This window comes from Desmodus rotundus, chromosome X (assembly GCF_022682495.2).
Source record: "Desmodus rotundus isolate HL8 chromosome X, HLdesRot8A.1, whole genome shotgun sequence".
NCBI classification, from domain to species: domain Eukaryota; kingdom Metazoa; phylum Chordata; class Mammalia; order Chiroptera; family Phyllostomidae; genus Desmodus; species Desmodus rotundus.
The window spans coordinates 5,200,460-5,220,920 of record NC_071400.1 but is presented as its reverse complement, the minus strand read 5'-3'; the positions used below and the strand labels follow the sequence as shown (position 1 = coordinate 5,220,920).

The 20,461-nt window shown below is 39.3% G+C and overlaps 1 pseudogene; it reads right to left on the bottom strand.

Moving 5' to 3' along the window:
- Positions 1–7,982: 7,982 nt before the first annotated feature.
- Positions 7,983–20,461, bottom strand: part of LOC112300038 (putative transmembrane protein 217B) — a 30,942-nt pseudogene continuing 18,463 nt past the window's right edge.

The window sequence follows — 20,461 nt, the reverse complement described above, 5'->3', positions numbered from 1 at the left end:
CCTTTTTTCTTCTATTTATTATGTTCCAGTTAAAGGTGAGATCATATGGTATTTGTCCCTCACTGTCTGGCTTATTTCACTTAACATAATGCTCTCCAGTTCCATCCATGCTGTTGCAAAGGGTATAAGCTCCTTCTTTCCCTAGCTGCGTAGAATTCCATTGTGTAAATATACCATAGTTTTTGGATCCACTCGTTTGTAGATGGGCACTTAGGTTGCTTCCAGTACTTGGCTATTGTAAATTGTGCTGCTATGAACATTGGGGTGCACAGGTTCTTTTGGATTGGTGTTTCAGGGTTCTTAGGGTATAATCCCAGCAGCGGAATTGCTGGGTCAAAGGGAAGTTCCATTTTTAGTTTTCTGAGGAAATTCCATAGTGTTTTCCACAGTGGCCTCACCAGTCTGCATTCCCACCAACAGTGTATTAGGGTTCCCTTTTCTCCACATCCTCTCCAACATTTGTTTGTGGATTTGTTTATGTTGGCTACTCTGACTGGTGTGAGATGGTACCTCATTGTGGTTTTAATTTGCATCTCTCTGATGGCTAGTGATGCTGAGCATCTTTTTCTATGTCTCTGGGCCCTCTGTATGTCTTCCTTGGAGAAGTGTCTGTTCAAGTCCTTTGTCCATTTTTTAATTGGGTTGTTTGTCTTCCTGGAGTGGAGTCGTGTGAGTTCTTTATATATTTTGGAGATCAGGCCCTTGTCTCAGGTATCATTAGCAAATATGTTTTCCCATACTATTGGTTCTCTTTGTAATTTGGTGCTGTTTTCTTTAGCCATGCAGAAGCTTTTTATTTTGATGAGGTCCATTTGTTTATTCTTTCCTTTATGTCCCTTGCTTTAGGGGACATGTCTGTGAGGATGTTGCTGTGTGGAATGTGTGAGGTTTTCCTGCCAATGTTTTCCTCAAGGACTTTTATGGTGTTACGACTTATGTTTAAGTCTTTTATCCATCTTGAGTTTATTTTTGTGTGTGGCGTAAGTTGGTGATCGAGTTTCTTTTTTTTGCACGTAGCTGTCCAGATCTACAACAGTATAGAATTTCCTCAGAAAACTAAAAATGGAACTGCCCTTTGACCCAGCAATTCTGCTGCTGGGATTATACCCTAGGAACCCTGAAACACCAATCCAAAAGAACCTGTGCACCCCAATGTTCATAGCAGCACAATTTACAATAGCCAAGTACTGGAAGCAACCTAAGTGCCCATCAGCAAACGAGTGGATCCAAAAACCATGGTATATTTACACAATGGAATTCTACGCAGCAGAGAGAAAGAAGGAGCTTATACCCTATGCAACAGCATGCATGGAACTGGAGAGCATTATGTTAAGTGAAATAAGCCAGACAGTGAGGGACAAATACCATATGATCTCACCTTTAACTGGAATATAATAAATAGGAAAAATAAAGGAAACAAAATATAACCAGAGACATCGAAGTTAAGAACAATCTAACAATGGACAGGGGGGAGTGGGGAGGGGACAGTGAGGAGAGGGGATTACAGGAGCTACTATAAAGGACATATGGACCAAATCAAGGGGGAGGGTGGAGGTGGGGGAGGGAGGGGGTTTTGGCTGGGGTGGGGTGGAGGGATGGGGAGAAAAGGCATACAACTGTAATTGAATAACAATAAAAAAAAGAAAAAGAAAAAAAATAGCTTCAGGTTTTCATTAAAAAAAAAAACAACTATCTGTTTCAAAGTTCACACCTTGTCTGTAGTGGAGCAGGAGTAAAGACTATCTGAGAGTTCAGAAAATACACTCAGCCCATTTGCCCTTCTGTGCCCTTTCTCTTTTCCTTTACCTAGAATTATGGGTTAAACCAGAATTAATACAGTGCACTTGATTTGTTGCATTAAATGAATGATTTCTAAGACCATTAAATGTGAAAGCAGAGAAGACTTTTGGAGACACCTTTTAGATCATTGGCTGTGCAACTGGAATTCACATACATCAGAAGTCCTTACTTACCACTGCACTGGTAAGTACACGGAAGTACTGGAAGTACATGGACTATAGGGCCACTTTCTCCTGAAGAATTGAATTTTATTAGAAGATGTAGAAGAATTATATTGAAATAAAGACATTTGTTATGGAATAAAGTACAAAAATAGAGATGAGATTTTTAAGCAAAAAGAAATCTACAAAGTATTTGTACACTGACTTGAATTCGAAAAAGTCTGAGGTCCATTCTTTTAAGTCATCATATTGCATTTTGGAAAACTGATATACAAAGAGAAAGTCTTCCTTCCCAGGGCCACAGAGAGACTTAATAAAAAAGAAATTACTTGAATCCAAACCACTAATTTCCAAGACAATTGTGCTTTTCAACATCTGCTGCTCCTGTTAGTTCATGCTGTAGAAGGCAGGCGAGAGCCAACAAGGAACTGAATATTGTCTGTTGGTGGGTGAACCAGCATCTCACTAATGTGGATGAGTTGCTTTGCTTCCCAAGTCCTCAGTTTCTTCATCTAAAATAAGCTGACATGAAAGTAAAATGTATGAATAATTAACTCCAGCTCTGGATTCAGGATGTTTAGGTTTGAACCCTAGAGCTGCAACAGTAGCTGTCTGACCTCGGGCAAGTTACTTAACCTCTCTGTACCTCATTCTCATATAAAAACAAGATAAAAACAGCACCTATCTCATAGGGTTGCTGTGAGAATTTCATGAGTTAATACAGTCAAACCACTTAGAACAGTGATAACTAGTTAACTATTATTCTTAAAACTGAGAAACCAAGGAGGTAGTTTTACAGCACAGCTGCCTCCCAAAATACTTCTGTCGGTCAACAAATGTAGAGAGGATAATTTATAAACCACAGGTGATCACAAAGGTGGCCCAGATATGATCTTTGGAAAAGGGATGTGTGACGAACTGAGATTCTTTCAGAAAAAATTTATCCAGACTATTCTAATACCTAATAGATTATAGGCCATATATGAGTTTCTGAAAGGTCCATAGTGGTGTCTTACATGGGTACTGATGTATATGCTCATATTTTTTCTTAAGAAAGAGTGAATTCCCTCAGGAAAATATGTCTGACTCTTTGGATACCAGACACAGAAAAACACAGTTAGATGATTATTGGAAATAGTTTAAAACAGTGGGAAATGGACCCCGAGAGAAGCAGGTTCTCAGAAAAGGAGATTTGTTACCCTTGGCAGTGAAGAGGCTTAAACAGAGTAGTGGCAGAATTGCAGAATGCCTGAGACCCTGGCATTCCCAAAGCAGGAGGAGCTCATCACCAGGCACATCAGATTTATCTATCTGGTTTCCTCATTTTTTTTTAGTTTCTTTTTTCTTATTTTTAAATTACGTTTTCAATAACAGTTTATATTCAATATTATTTTGTATTAGTTTTAGGTGTATAACATAGTGGTTAGACAATCACATAATTAACAAAGTGTTTCCCCTGATATTTACAGTACCCACCTACCCCCATACATAGTTATTACAACATTATTGACTATATTCCCTCTGCTGTACTTTACATCCCCATGACTATTCCATAACTGCCAATTTGTACTCCATAATCCCTTCACCTTTTCACCTACTCTCCCAACCTCCCTCCCCTCTGGCACCATTAGTTTGTTCTCAGTGTATGTGAGTCCATTTTAATTTTGTTTATTTTGTTCTTTAGATTCCACATATAAGTGAAATCATATGGTATCCTTATACTTCTCCAAGGCCCTTTTGAGCTTTCCCTATTTCTCTCTGTTGGTGCTTAACTTATATCCCCTACTCTTAAGGACATGTCGAATAGGTTGCCCAAACTATGGCCCCACAGGTCATTTCAGGTCCCCTGGATCTCTGAGTTATGACATTACTTAAGTCATCAATCAACAAATATGTATCTTAATTTTAACATGTTATGGCCTGTTGATATTTTTAGACAGTCATTTTAAAAGTGTATGTCATGAACCCTAAAGTATTTTGTGGATGTATCATAGAAATTGCCTACAAGGGATGGTTCTCCATTCATCCAGAAGAGCCCCACTTTGATGCTTTCCATACTGTGGGTCTCTGTCAAATTTTATTTGCCGTAGAAAATTTCATTGTTAAAAGTAGATTGAAAATTCCTATCATAAACTGTTGTAATTATTTCAATATTTCAGAAATGTCAATATGTTGGCAACCAAAAAACATTCTTTGGGTCATACTTCAACTAGTGTCAGACTGCAGGTCCCAATTTTGGGGGTAATAACAAAAACACTTAAACAAAAATTAACCATCATATTTTAGAAAATATTATTTGATTCCCTCCTTCAAGGAGCTGACATTCCAATTACGAAGGCAGGACAAAAAGCCTGGGATCACCTGAGCCTTTAGTAGTTCAGAGCTGAACTATGTGGTTCTGATTTTAGGAAGTCAGAGGAGATAGATTTTGACAAAGAAGTGGAAATTTAGCTGGTATCTGAAAGATGAGAGAGGCGGGTGACTATAGACAAAGAAATAGATAAGTAAAGAGGAAAGATTGGAATGAAGATAGTATTTTGAAAGTGAGTGGTCATGGGGGGAGTGAGCTCTGTTAGGAACCAAGCCTGAGGATCATGGGTAGTTAATACCAGTGAGAGAGAAGGTCACTGGGACAGGGATGGGATGACCCTGGAATACTAAGCAGAAGAATTTGGACTTGATGCACCTTCCAAATATACAGGGTGGATAGTGTAGGGAAGGGGGTACTGAATGAAGCAGCGTTAGTAAGAGCACTTACACAGTAATCCAGGTGAGGCCTGCTCAAAGGCCACCTTGGAGACAGAAGGCCATTGCCACTGGCCCTCAGCTCAGTTCTTGTAGCTTTAGTTATCATTCATGTACCTTTCCATATTACTGGGAAAGGCCTATCTCTCCATCTTTCATAGCACATAGAATGACTTGTACACATGGTAAATATTCAACAAATGTTTGTGGACACAAAATAAAAGCCATTGAAAGTGCAAAACCAAAAGCATTTGATGGCTAATGAATGGTGTGGGGAATGCTGTAGGAAGGAGTCTGTGATCCATTGTCTTGACCATTTCTCCAGAGCTTTCCCATACTTCAGACAACCTGCACAACCCCTCTGCCCATAAGCCCACTAGACAGGTTTCAGTCTCCTTACTCTACAGATGACAAAAGTAAGATTCAAAAAAGTAAAAGGACTTCCCCAAGACCACTTAAATAATGGCATAGGTAGGAGTCAAACCTGGAACTTTTTATTGTAAATCCATTGTTCTAATTGGAAACACAAGTGCTAAGAGCTACCTGCAGTTTTTCTGTACACTCTGTACAGGCATATATCTAAATCCTCTGTTTCCTCACCTACAGAGATGATGAGTACATAGAATTAATTAAAGTGAAGTGGTAGGGACTCTGGGATTGCAGCCGAAGGTCTTGATTTCTGGCTGAGTTCTGCCATAATCTTAGCTTCTCAAACAGTCAATGGGCACTCTGCAGAGATGTCCTGTATGGCTCAGGGTCTCAGAGAAGCATGTACTTATTTTACTAACCTGGTAAGTTAACCCAAAGTTGCAATGTCCTTGAGCCTAATTATTTCAATTCATCCTCCTGTCTCCTAAGGATATATGAGCTCTTTCCAGAAAAAGTCCAGCCATTGTAAATATAATGAGAATAGTTTGTGCAACATCAATGTAACATGGCAGCCAAGGAGAGTGGACTGGAATGTCCATGCATGAACAATGATGACTTCACTGTACTAGTTAGTGAGGATGGTAGATGCCGTTGAGTGAGCATGTGTACTGTGTGGCCACCACATTCAAAATGACTGAGTGAGTAGAGCAATACATCTGCATCAAATTTTGCATTGAACTTGAACATTCCTCCACAGAAACTATTCAGATGATTCTAAAGGCCACAGCTATGGGCGACTGGTGGTTGTCAGCATAATCACCACTACATGCTTGCTCATGCAACAGGTCTTGTGCAGAGTTTTTTGGTGAAACATCAAATCATCCAGGTGACTCAGCCCCTTGTAGCCTAAATATGGCACCCGTGACTTCTGGCTTTTCCCAAAACTAAAATCAGCTTTCAAAGGGAAGAAATTTCAGACTGTTGATGAGATTCAGAAAAATATGAGGGGGCAGCTGATGGCGATTGGGAGAACTGTGTGAGGTCCCCAGGTGCCTACTTTGACGGGGACTGAGGCATCATTGTCTTATGCACAATATATCTTTTATTGTATATCTTCTTCAATAAATGTCTCTATTTTTCATATTACATAGCTGGATACCTTCTGGACCAACCTCGTAAATCAGCTTGTCAGGGAGGTCTGGAAACCTATAGTCATGGCAGCTTTTTCCATGATTGAGTGATGCCTTGAGTCACTGGGTTTGCCCGGCTCTGGTATGTTAACCCCAACACGTACTTTTGTCTAAAGGGTCCCTTTGCCTACTTACCAAGTTATCTCCTAACCAAGAAGCTCCTAAATTCTGCTCTTTGCCTTGCTCCCTTCCTGTGTTCATGAATTGTTCTTAGACATCCCAAGGCAATTGCAATTGATGCATCATTGCTCATAAATCTGGGAAATCAGATAATATATTTTATTTATCATTGCCCATTTGAAGATGAGCAACTTCCAATAACTGCAGCAAATAAATGAAATAAAAATGATGAACTCTCTTGTCCTTTCCTATGAAATAAATACTTGCCTAGGAGATTATCACTGGCTAAGCAGAAGATGAAAATACTGCCTTTCTGAAACTTGCTCCACTGGGGCTTCATTTCAGCAATTGATTTCCTTCCAACCCCATTGTTCTTTGTTTCTGTCTCTCCTTTGTCATCAGGATAGGTAACATGTGCTCATCACAAATTTGTGAAGACATAAGGGCATTAACTTGAGCCTACTGCTTCTCTTACATCTCAAGCATCACCTCCTCCATGAGGAGCCATGGTCCCCAAATCCCAAGTTGAGTAACTGAATTTCCAATTCCTCAGGAGTTTCTCCCTCAAAAAGAGTTCTTCATTTCTTTGCAACTAATGAAGTCACTTGTTGTGATAAAAAGACAAGATCTTCAGAGGCACTATGGTATGGGTTTGAAATCTCATTTTGTGATGGTAGAATCTAGAGGAAGTCACTTTTGTTAAGTCTCAATTGAGAATTAGTAGAGGATTATAGCTTCTTGCTATAAATTTATACTGGGTTAAAATTCTTTGTGACTTTGGACAAATTGTGTAACCTCTGTATGTACCAATTTCCTCTTTTGTAAATGAGTACCATAATGGGATAAGCCTTGTAGGATTATTGAGAGGATTAAATGAGACAATCTGTGTTATGGGCTCAGCCTACTGCTTTGAGCATAGCAAATAGTCAGTAAACATTAACCATTACCACTAGTAATAAAATCAGGTGGACAACAAAAACATTGCCTTGGAAAGGGCACTATGTTTTAAAAGGCCTGGAATTACATCCCAGCTCTGTTATTCATTAGCTGGTTGAGACTTTGATGTACCCTAACCTCCCTCAATTTCAGTTTCTTCATCCATAACATGAGGCCAATGACAGTGTCTATTATACCAAGTTGTTGCACGAATGGCACAAGATCAGTAGTTATTAAAAATGTTTTGTATTCAAGCCTTGTTAGCCAACATACTTGGAGCTCCTACTGTGTACCAAGCTATGGGCTCAAGGGATGAGAAGAAACCAGTGAAAAAGATTATGGTCTCTGCATTCAAGATCTTATTGTCTAACTGTGGTGAACAGTCCCATAAACAAAAAATTAAAGTACAAAATGTGAGCTATCACTGTGTATAAGCTCCACTGATTGTAAAAATGAGTGCCTAGGTCAAGGGAGTGGAAAACAAGGTGACAATAGTTAGGAAAGGCTTTCTGGAGGAGGTGATGCCTGAGATGACTTTTGAAAAGAGAAAAGAAATTTTTTTAACATGAAGGTAGTATATAATTCAATGCTAAAAGAAGTCACAAACACACACATGTATAATAATTGATCAATATAATCCTTTCCCCTCCAAGAATCACTCTTAAATGCATAAAACTTGAGAACCAAAAAGGCAAGCAGAATTAACAGCAGGTAGGCAGGAAAAGGGGGCTCCTTTGCTGGGGAGCGCTGTCCTCCTCTCTCTCTTCTTCCTTGCATAATTCAGTTTAACTTGCAGTACCATGTTTCCAGCCTGACAGGCAGTCACAAATCAAGTGTACTGGTGGAGGAGTGCTCATGGTGGCCTATCTTGCTGAAAGTCTTGGAATGCTTATAAAGGGTTTGTGTATACTTGATGATAAAGGGCAGACAGAAGAAGTGATGGAGAATGAGGGAATTGTAAGATCAAGTGCAGGTAATTCAACTCCTTGAACTTCTCTTTGATGGTCTTATTGATGAGCAGGACCATAAGAACATGGTGAGTTCAGAGGCAATGATCCACATAGACTAGCACAGTGACCCCATGTAGTTGTATATGAAGATGCAACAAAGGAGCAGGAAGCTGAGCATGATGGTGATGGTGGATAGGCCAATGCTGATATTCTTGTTGACCATAACCCAAGAAACTATCCCAGGCTTTGTTTCCATGTGGATGTTGAACTTGTCCTCATATCATAAACTTAACCTAGTCGAGTCAAAGATGAGAAATTGGATGGTGTTGAAGATAGAGAAAATGTCTGCCAAAAGGGAGAACATCTTATCATTCAATTTATACTTGTTTTACCAGAATACCTATGGCTCCCATTTCAGAGAATTCCAGAATGGTGCTTCCCTTCTCTTCATTCACCACACTGGTGAGCTACCGGAGTCTTGACATGGCTTCATCTATTCATATATCCTTAGTTATAGGACTACTGTTCATACAGTCTTCAAATGATTATCAATGATGGTTGTTCTGTAATTTACTTGTAGTCTTGATGTGATTATTGGAGTAGATGAGCACAGAGCATTATCTCCTCTGCCATCTTGACTGCAAGGAGTCAGAAGACAGATTTTCGTTCTTTTTTTCTTTTAATTTTTATTGTTATTCAATTACAGTTGTATTCCTTTTCTCCCCATCCCTCCACCCCACCCCAGCTGAACCCATCTCCCTCCCCCACCTCCACCATCCCCCTTGAATTTGTCCATGTGCCCTGCATAGTAGTTCCTGTAATCCCCTCTCCTCACTGTCCCCTCCCCACTCCCCCCTGTCTATTGTTAGATTATTCTTAACTTCAATGTCTCTGGTTATATTTTGTTTGATTTTTTTCTTCTGTTGATTATGTTTCAGTTAAAGGTGAGATCATATGGTATTTGTCCCTCACCTCCTGGCTTATTTCACTTAGCATAATGCTCTCCACTTCCATCCATGCTGTTGCAAAGGGTATAAGCTCCTTCTTTCTCTCTGCTGCATAGAATTCCCTTGTGTAAATATACCATTGTTTTTGGATCCACTCGTTTGTTGATGGGCACTTAGGTTGCTTCCAGTACTTGGCTATTGTAAATTGTGCTGCTATGAACATTGGGGTGCATAGGTTCTTTGGGATTGGTGTTTCAGGGTTTTTAGGGTATAATCCCAGCAGCGGAATTGCTGGGTCAAAGGGCAGTTCCATTTTTAGTTTTCTGAGGAAATTCCATACTGTTTTCCACAGTGGCCTCACCAGTCTGCATTCCCACCAACAGTGCACTAGGGTTCCCTTTTCTCCACATCCTCTCCAACATTTGTTTGTGGATTTGTTTATGTTGGCCACTCTGAGCGGTGTGAGATTGTACCTCATTGTGGTTTTAATTTGCATCTCTCTGATGGCTAGTGATGCTGAGCATCTTTTCCTATGTCTTTTGGCCCTCTGTATGTCTTCCTTGGAGAAGTGTCTGTTCAAGTCCTTTGCCCATTTTTTAATTGGGTTGTTTGTTGAAGACAGATTTTCTTAATGAACATGATAGGAGGGATATTCCAGGCCAAAGCTAGGGCACAGAGACATACAATCACCTGATACCTTTGCACCTATTTCATTATTGGAGGATGTAATTTTTAAAAGGAAACAGTAAGAAATGAGGCTGGAGAGATAGATAGGGGCCTGATTAAGGGAAAAAATGTTAAATGCCCTACTAATAAAATTATTTGGTTTTAATTATTATTTTGAAATGCCATTTATATAACACTTACTATACACTAGCAACTATTCTAAGCATTTTACAAATATTAATTTATGTAATACCCAAAAGAATTCTGTAAGATAAGTAGTAGTACTGGTGCACACAGTGATTAAGTAACTTGTCTAATGTCTTACAGACATTAAAATAGCAGAGCCAGGATTCCTACCCAGTAAGTCTGGTTCCAGAGTACATACAGAGGTGAGGATTAATAATCATTTTGCTTTACTCCCATCCAGGCCACTCACTCCCATACTCTCAGCCAGTTTTAAGTGTGTGTTTATGTGGTTTTGTTCCACATTGGCTTGGCTGTTCATCTATCCTCAGAACTCAGACTCCCCGGAGAGTTATCTCTCTGGACCTTCTGGAGCTCCAGGGGTCAGTCTCCTCCTCCGCATTAGCAATAATAACATGATACAATTTCTGCCTGGCTTTCTGACCTGAGTTAATACTTGTCTAATGATACTGAGTAAATACTACATATCATCTTACTGATATCTCATCAGACTGTGACATCCCCATAAGTTGCATGGATGGAGGGCCATGGTAATGCTAGTAGCAGGTGGGCTATTTTCTTTCAGAGAAGATCCTGAAGCTTCATCCAATTACATACACATAGTCTCTCCTCACCCACTCAAAATGGTTTGCAGATGGCAAGGGTAGGGGAAAGTTAGTGCTTGGCATGCCTCTCTTACTTCAGGTTATTTATCTGCATAACCTAGATCATAGTAATCACCTATATTTTTATTGGCCTCTACACTCCCTGAAGCCCTTTCACAAACATCAGTCATCTGATTTCTTAATCCCTTGAAATACCTTTGAAGGCAGTATTAACCTTTTTTTTTCAAATGAGGAAACCGAAACTCAGAGAATGAAAATGACTTGCCCACAGTCACACAGCCAGTGAGCACTCATTTTGCAACATTATTATAATGGTCCAAAAGCTTCTGTTCATTCTACTGCCAAAGCAATCATAAAATTACCTGGATCAAGAGCGTCTGGCCAAGAAGCCTGAGATGGGGAGTGAGGGTAGAAAGCTTTGATGGATTCCAGGAGGCAGTTAGGGTTGTAAAGCTCCTGACCACAATTAGAGGAAACTCTCAGAGACCCTTAGAGGTTATTATGCTGGAAGGGTGTGGCCTCAGGACCATCAGAGTGTCTGGATTTCCCCCACCATTCTCCCATCATTCTATTAGACAAAGACTTGGATTTCTGTGTCTAAGGTTGTTCTCCCAGCCCTTTACTCTCATTTAAACAATAAGTCAGCATTTATCACTACTGTTCCCCAGACACACCTTCTTCCATTCCTTGCTAGTTCTAGCTAAAACCCCCAGCTGCAGGTCAAACTGCCCTTGCTGTACCTACTTGAATGCTAATCTTATACTTCTTTTTCTTTGCTTGGTTTTTGCCTTTCTTCAACATGCTCCCCCGCCTAAGCATTTCTTATGCCTGGAGAGAGAGATACTAAAAGCCTTAACTTTTTCTCTTCAATGCAGTCAAACATGCCTCTTTTCCTTTATAGCATTGGAGTTTTCTGTCTTTTTTAAGAAGATCTCCTCCACTCTAAGATTATGCAAATATTTTCTCTGACAAAAGACAGGAAAATAAGTCAAAATACAATAAAATATGAACATATTTGCAACTCACACAACAGATAAAGATTAGTGTCATTATTAGACAACTTTTTCAACCCAGAAGATTTTTATTTTCATGTAGTTGAGTCTATTAATCATTGTCCAATGATTATTGAACTATGGTAAATTCCATGATCTTTTAAATGTTAAAGAAACAAAAGGAGTTGCTTTTATTCCATATGAGGGTGAAATGAGATGATATTTATAAAATCATATACATAATATATCCATAAAAAACTCCTACATATGTGTATATTTGTTTAAATAAGTTTGGCTCTGCCCTTCCATACCTCCTTTGATGTCTTTTAGCCTTGAATTTTGTGTGCATATTATGGGGGGAGAGATTAGCATAGAGAACTAAAGAGAAACATTTAGTTAAACAATAAGCATTAAATAATGAGTACATCTAATAAGCTGAGCTACAGTGAGACCTAAAGATACTTAAATAAAGTAGGGAAATAAGGTAAGAATCTCTGGAAGCTTCTAAAGGTCAAGTGACTTAACAGTCAGCTTCCAGATAATTGCAGCAAGTTCATCTGGGATATTCCTAGAAGTCAAACGCTGTGTCCTCCTCCCATATCAGCATTTCCCTAAAACTGGCTACTATGACCTCAAGAAAGATCCTGGATCTCAGGAAAACCCAACTTACTTCCTGTTGTTTTGGTTGGATTGCAAGAATCAGGACAGTAAACAAACAGATGATTTGTCCAGAGGTTCTGCCTCATTTCTAGAAATCCATCTTCTAAAGCATCACTTTCTACATACCACCTTGCTCAAGAAATGTGAGTGGGTACCAATGTATTTGATATGAATTCTAAACTCTACATTTTTGACATTTTCTATAAAATGCTCTATTTTCACTCAACATTAAATGGTGGCTTGGTTTTAATCCAGAAGAGTGTAGTGGTTATGGATGAGATCTTGGACATCAGAGTCCTGCTCTGCCAGCCCATGTTCACACACACACACACACACACACACACACACACACACACACAGAGTTTACCGCATATACTGTTGTATAAAAGCCCCCTCTTCCCTACATACCCATGTATATATATCTCGTACTTAGACACACATTCTTGCTGAAGATTAGAGTATTTTGTAAAAAAACACAACAAATTTTGTCTTGAATATAAAATAAACCTTACTGCTGTGCTAAGCAGACAGACTCTCAGACATTGCTTATGCCCTTGTAATAAATATGAATATAATGAAAGGATAGAAAAACACTGCAGACAAAACTTCCGGGCACGAGCTGTCTGAAGGTACTCCCCATGGAGACAATGAGCCAGTTGTTGCAGTGAGATACCAGTCTTTCCTTTTTATTTAGGCATATTGGAGGATATTTTTAAGGCAAAGCAGATAGACAGATTGCACCTAATGCTACAGAGAGGGGAATTGAGAGGGAGGCTTCTGGGGCTGAATGCCCTGACCTGCATGTGGGCAGAAAGCCCCTCAAGCTTGACCTAACCCTAAGAAAATAAATTGTGAGCTTCCTGGGGCCAGAGAAATGGAGGGTAAGAGATCTATCTCTTTAGTTGGAAAGAGTCTCTTGCAAATAACCTGGGTGGTAGCAACTTCCCAAAGGATCACTTTCTCCAGGAAGTCTTCTGTGACCTCCTCCACCACTCCCCAGGCTGAGAGCCTTTATGGTTACTTCTGCCATGGCACTTGCCACTCTGTGCTATAACACTATCTGCTTCGTTTATCATCTAACATCAGCACTTAGCATAGGGTCTGGCATATAATAGGTACTGTATATATAACTGTATGTATAACTGTATATATAACTGATGACTGCTTATCTCACTGTTTACTTTTTTACTTTCCCATAGAGTGAGCAGATTATATATTTCCATGGTTCACTGTATTTCTGGCACTAGAATAGAGTTTAGTACATAGTAGGTGCTCAATGTTTATAGAATCAAGATGACTTAGTTCCCTTTCAGTTTTCTGAGGACAACCTATGTCTTAGTTTCCTTATTTGGAAAATTAGCATAATAATATACCTTTTGCATAGACTTCATGGATGGATTAAAAAGTTAATATGTGAGAAATACTTGGTCTAGTGACTCGCACAACCATTAGTATTATTACTTCTGTGGTTTCCAGACCTGATGATCAGTACAGTTCCCTCAAACTGTATGGGTCTTGGTCAGCATAAGCCCTGGGTATGGGAGAGATGTGCCTGTAGGTTTCTCTGTCCCCTGTTTCATCACCCTGCCTCTGCTGCACTTAGATACTTCTGCAATTTTCAAGCTGCAGCTGAACTAAAAAGTTATGCCCACAAGACTTGGGTGAAAGACAGAGGACAGGGCCAACTCACAGTCAACTTTGGCATATGACCTATAGGCAGGCTGACCAGAGGAAATTCAGGGAATGTTTGTCAAGCTGACCTGAATGGTAGCCACAGATTATCAATTATGGTCTGGAAGCTTCCTTCTCTGGCTGAAATGGCTTCTGTTCTTCCTCTTCAGTCTCCTCAGCATTCCTGCTTCCTACATCCATGATGGAAGCCAGACATAAGAATTCCACACTAAGAGAGTGAGCAGGACACAGGAATCTGCCTGCTGGGTTGATGGTCTTCCCTTGGAAAAAGGGTGAGATGCTTACGCTACCTGCACAGGCCACCTTCACCTTCTTTCTTCTCTCACCTAACACCCTAGCAAGCGTGTCCAACCCGTGGCCTGTATGCAGCCCAGGATGGCTATGAATGTTACCCATCACAAAATCACAAATTTACTGAAAACCTTTTTTTTTTTTTTTGCTCATCAGTTTTTGTTAGTGTTTGTGTATTTAATGTGTGGCCCAAGACAACTTTTCTCCTTCCAGTGTGGCCCAGAGATGCCAAAAGGTTGGACACCCCTGCCAGAAAGCCATTAGTTATAGAGTTTGCCAAAACATTGGCAAAAGAGTTAGGCTCAGGGACAGGAAGATAGATTGAATCAGGCATGACTCTAGCACAGATCGATTGTGCATCTAAAGCAAGGTCCTTCTTCTGAATATAAGAATAAGATCCTCACATTAATACAGCCCTTTAGAGTTTACAATTTCCTTTCACATTTTTAATCTAATTTTAAGGTTCAACACAGCTTTTTGAAGATTGCAAGGCAGAAATTATTGTTCAAATAATATAGAAGGAGTTTGTATTCTTTATTGACATGATTCTGAGGATCCATCAGTCCTCCTCTTCAGCCACCTCCATGGGGGGAAAAAAAAGTTATCCCTATTTTCAGAAGGCTACTCTCTCTTTGACCTGATATCCTCAAATTTCTCAGTTCAAAAAACCCTGGGAATGAAAGTCATAGAATGATGGGTCTACTGTTTCTCCTCCCCTAACCTTATTTCTCCAAGAAGGCTTTCTTAACCACTTACTAAGGGACAATATAAAGAAAAAATTGGGAATAGACAGGATTGGACTTGACTCTATTACTCTGTGATGTAAACATCCTAGAGCCTCAGTGTTGTTATCTGAATGTGGGGGAGGGTGAGCATATTGCTTGTGTTACAAAATTGTCTCAGGATTAGAGATAAAGTAAGGATAATATCTAACTGAAGCCAGAAATGATAATTGTTTTTAGGATATTCAAGCTACTCTATAGTTTCATGTATATAACCTAGGAAAGAGGCACCAAAACAAAAAGGGGACCTCTCTCTGGAGATGTTTCTGGCATTTCTGCACTTCAAGTCAAAGCAATAAGGAAGTATACACTGAGTTCTTACTGGGTGCCTAATGAGGTGTTCCACTGGCAGAAGATATCATAGCACAGAGTAGCCCAATTGAAGAGAAAGGACTGAAGAAGAGTGAGCAAAATTAAGCATTCCCTGAAATAGAAACCCCATATTTATAAAAATTTATCCATTTCCATAAACAAGTAAGGGGGGAAAGAAAGCTACACCTACATTAAGTGCCAGATATATTATCGCAGTTGCCCCTCACAATGTCTCTGGGCTGCAGGACAAGAATTCACGGCATTTAACTTCAGATCCTCATTCTAGTACTACATTGTGCTTTTCTCTGCCTTGAGCAAAGGTGTCCATGACTCTTTCTCTAGGTCAGTGGTTAGCAATATTTTTCTATAAAGGGTCAAATAGAAAATATTTTAGACTTTACAGGCAATGGGTGATTTATTCTTATCATTCTTCTTAAAACATTGAATAATCATTCTTAGTTTACAAGTTTTGGTCCAAGGGCTTTAGTTGGCTACCCGTGCTTCAATGCCCTGAAGGAGACATGTTATCTAATTTGTTGCACCGCCTTCTTGAGGTGTTGGGTGGCCACTGGCCTTGGCTCTAGTTCCAAAAGTAGGAAGCAGCAAAAAAGTAAAATGTAATTATGGATGTGTACGTTCACTTTTACCTAACTCTTGGAGAAAAGACAAGAAGAAAAGTCTTACATGTATATATCAATTGATTGATTACTCATTGCTTATGGCACGCCAGGATCTGTGCATTGCCCCATTAAATTATACAGTATCACTTTGAGGTACACATTATTATCCTACTTTTATAAGAAAAATGAGGCTCAAAGTAGTGCAGTAATTTGGTCAAAACAATCGAGACAGGAAATAGTAGAGGATTTAAATCCTGGTATGTCTGACCCTAGAGCCCATGTACAAAATCACTGTGCAGTTCCACAAAGTATTTGCTACTCCTTACAAACAAAAATACTTGCAATCCATGGTGGGTCAAGAATAGTATAAGAAAATAAAAGCCAAGGAGAGGATGAGCCAGACCGTTGTGGCAAATATCAATATAATTGATTGTTGTATCTTGAGCTTCCTGGCAACCAAGACAAAGTTAGCAGCATTAGTAGTTTCTGTGCAAGAACAAATTTTTTTTCTAGGACTGAATTATAAAATGAAAATAGTGTTATTGTCCTTTTTTAAAAAATTGGATTGTTTTGTTCAGTGTTAAGTTTTATAAGTTCTTTATAAATTTTGGACATTAACCCCTTATCAGATGTATCAGCGAATATGTTCTCTAATTCAGTAGTTTTTTAAAATTTTGTTGATGGTTTCCTTTGCTGTGCAAAAACTTTTTAGTTTGATGTAGTCCCATTTGTTTAGTTTTTCTTTTGTTTCCCTTGCCTGAGGAGATATATCAGATAAAATATTGCTATGAGCAATGTCCAAGATTTTACTGCCTATGTTTTCTTCTAGGATTTTTATGGTTTTAGGTCTAACATTTAAGTCTTTAATCCATTTTGAGTTTATTGTTGTGTGTGGTGTAAGAATGTGGTCTAGTTTCATTTTTCTGCCCGTATCTGTCCAATTTTCCCAACATCATTTGATTTCAATCATATGTGGAATCTAATGAACAAAATGAACTAACAAGCAACATAAAGAGAAACTCATGGAGAGCAGGCTGACAGTACTGGGCAGGGGTCAGTGGGTAGAGGGATCAAGCAAAAAGGGAAAAGGACTCATGGACATGGACAACACTGCGGTGATTGCAGAGAGAAGGGGGTATAGGAGGAATAAATGGTAATGGAAAAAAACATAATGAAAATATAAATAAATTAAATAAATAAGAGAAAATAGTATTATTGCTTCTGAGGGTTCAGCTCTATATGGGTTAAATGTATTGTTGCAGGCTGACTTTGTGTCTGCTCTGAACCAGGCACTACCCTAGGGGCTAAAGATACTGACATAACTAAGATACATTCTGGAACTTTCAGGAGGTCAAAATCTGAGAAGGGAAACAGACAGGTCAATATCTGAGTCTTAAACATGGCAGACAAGTAATTGCTCCCTAGAGGTATAAGCAAAGTAGAATAAAAGTTTATCTGTTAATTTCTCCTATGTGTATTGTCCTTCACAGATTACAAAGCACTGATACATTTTTCTCTAATTTAATTGTCACAATAGCCCTGGAAAATAGATGCTACCACTCTTGTTTTACTATTAGGGAAACACTGAGACCCTGGAAGGTGAAGCAACTTACCTAAAGTCCTGGTCTAACTCTAAGTTCTGTACACCTTCCATGTCCCATTGTCTTCTTTAAAGAAAAACAGGCTGTCAGGAAAAATATAGAGAATAATAATTTTGCCTAGTGGATCAAACAAGGATTCATGAAGGAGGTGTTTTTAAGGTGAACCTGAAAGAGTGAGGAACATTTGAATGAGAATAAAATGGGGGAATGGCTTTATGAGTACTAAACAACTAAGTCCTAAGATGATTAGGGAGGAGGGTCTGTTCATAGGAAAATGGGCTAGGCCTGCTCTGGGTCCTGACGGTAAGGCTGAGTGTTAAGTCTTGGGTGCCACAGACTGGGTTAGTTGGAAAGCCAGAGGAACTTTAAAGATTTTATATTTTCATGACTACCTTCCACCACTACCATATAGTTCCATCCTATTTTAATGATGAAGACACTGAAGCTCAAAGTGGAGTCCATAACTCAGGTCTCTGTACTTCTAACTCCAGGTCCTTTACTTGTCTCAAACCTCGGCTTTCCTTTGCTGCAAGGCCTTTCTCTAGTGCAGACCTGCTTGGAATCTTGCTTTGCTGGCGGGGTCTCCACTTCTAATTCTTAATCCCTACTCCACCTGTTACCATGTGTCCTTTTGTTCCCTGGGGAGTGTTTCCTTTTCAAGGCTGCCTTTGCAGCTGGATCATTGAAGGCTTTGATAACAGAAGAGGAAAAAAATCACAATCCATAGACCCTGAGCATATTGCCATGTTAGGCCCTGGTCTGGACAATCTCATGTGGTACAACCTCGAAACCCTGTGAAGTTAGGCCCTACTCTGTAAAATTTACAGATAAAGACACTTAAGTTTTCAAATTATAAAGGGACTTACTTAAGGGCAGACAACTAGTGAGTAGTATAGTCAAGTTTTGAAGTCAAGTCTGTCTGAGCCTGAAGCTTGTTCCACTATTTTAGACTGGTAGAATTCTGCCCTCTCCATCTTTATTAGTCATGGAAGGAAAGCAAGGCAGGGACCCTTGTTCCCATTTTATAGTTGTGCTTCCCAATATGGTAGGCATTATCCACACATGGCTATTTACATTTGAATGAATTGAAATCAAATACAATTTAAAATTTAGTTCCTCATTCACACTAGCCATAGTCAAGTGCTCAGAAGCCACATGTGGCTAATGACTACTGTATTAGACAGTGCAGATATGGAATTCATTTAAAGTTCTATTAGACATTTCATGTGGCCAAAAAAGCCATATGTGGCTAGTGAGTATTATATTGGACAGTGCAGATACAGAACTCTTAAAAATGATGGAGAGTTCTGTTTTTATAGGATATCGTCAGGATAGCAGTTGCATATGCTAAATTAACAAACCTGGTTAGTAAATTAATAGCAAACTCAAGGTCTCTAATTGTGCCTTTATACATGGATGTGGGTTAGATACTCCCCACATTAGTGGTTTGCATATCAATGGGTAATGAAGAGAAAAGAAACTATACTGGTCCTGGAAGCCCTAAGTTCAAGTTTCAGCTTAGTCTCTGACTCTGATCTTGAACAATTACCCTCTTCTCTCTGGGACACAGTGTCCTTGCTCATCAAAATAAAGGGGATGAAGCTAAAGGCTCTTACAGTCCTTTATTCTTCAGGCCTGTGAATCAATGGCTGCATTTTTAATAAATTAATTTGCACATCTCTGCGAAAGCAGACTCATGGAAAATGCTGTCAGGAATTTGTTTTATGAAATGCCAGACTCATGCTAAGTGCACAAAAAGACAGAGTGATGACTAAGGAATAGGCACTTATTTCTTGGTTTTCAGAGAGCCTTTAATACCTGTGTTTCCTCATTACTTGTAAATGCATCTGTCTGTCCTTTGCCAATCTGTTGGCCTTTTGTCACTGGCTCCTAGGGGGGTAAGTTTGGTGGCTGTAAATGTAATAACAGCCAAATCAGTTGAAAAAAAATGGTACTCTTTTGGCAAGTAATTACTTCTGCAAAAACAAGTAATACTTTGATTTATTCAACAAATAATTATAGAGCACTTATTCTGTGCCAGACACTGACTGCTGAGCAAAATTATATCTAACACCAAACCTTCCCTCACCAAAGGGAATCTCTCTGGCTTCTTCTGATCCCTTCTAGCTGGAAACTTATGGAGTCTCTGGTTTTATATGATGGCAACACAGAAATTTCAGACAAAAAAGAAGTTGGAGCTTTTGTATTATCTGGATAGTCGAGTAGTCCATGAAACAAACAAATAAAAAATTTGAAAAGAACTGATAAAATTAATGAGCTCTTTGACATGGTGAAGATCAACCTCTGAGACTGAGAAACTAAGTGGGTGCAATACTGGGAAGCAATATTTTCTCTTCATTTATCTATCCTCCCCACCAGACTACATTCATGTCTCCTAAGCTTTCTTACTTCACTTTAAACCTTTGTCCCCTCCTATTTATGCAATCTGCCTCACACTTTCTCAGGGCCTGGCTTTTCTAATCTTTAGGAAAAGGAAATAAAACTCTCAGTTCTAGATTAAGCTTCTAATTTGACAAAGACAGTCCTTAAGGTTTTCACCTTTGCATTTTTTAAAGTATAGTTTATTCATTATGCCATTACAGGTAGCCCAAATTTTTTCTACCCTTTATCCTCCTCTGCCCTGTACCCTCCCACCCTCTAGTATCCCCCCTTCCCTTAGTTCATGTCCATAGGTTGTACCTATAAGTTCTTCTGCTTCTCCATTTCCTATACTATTCTTAACTCCCCCTGTATATTTTGTACCTACCATTTATGCTTTTTATTCCCTGTACCTATTCCCCCTTGTCCCCACTACCCC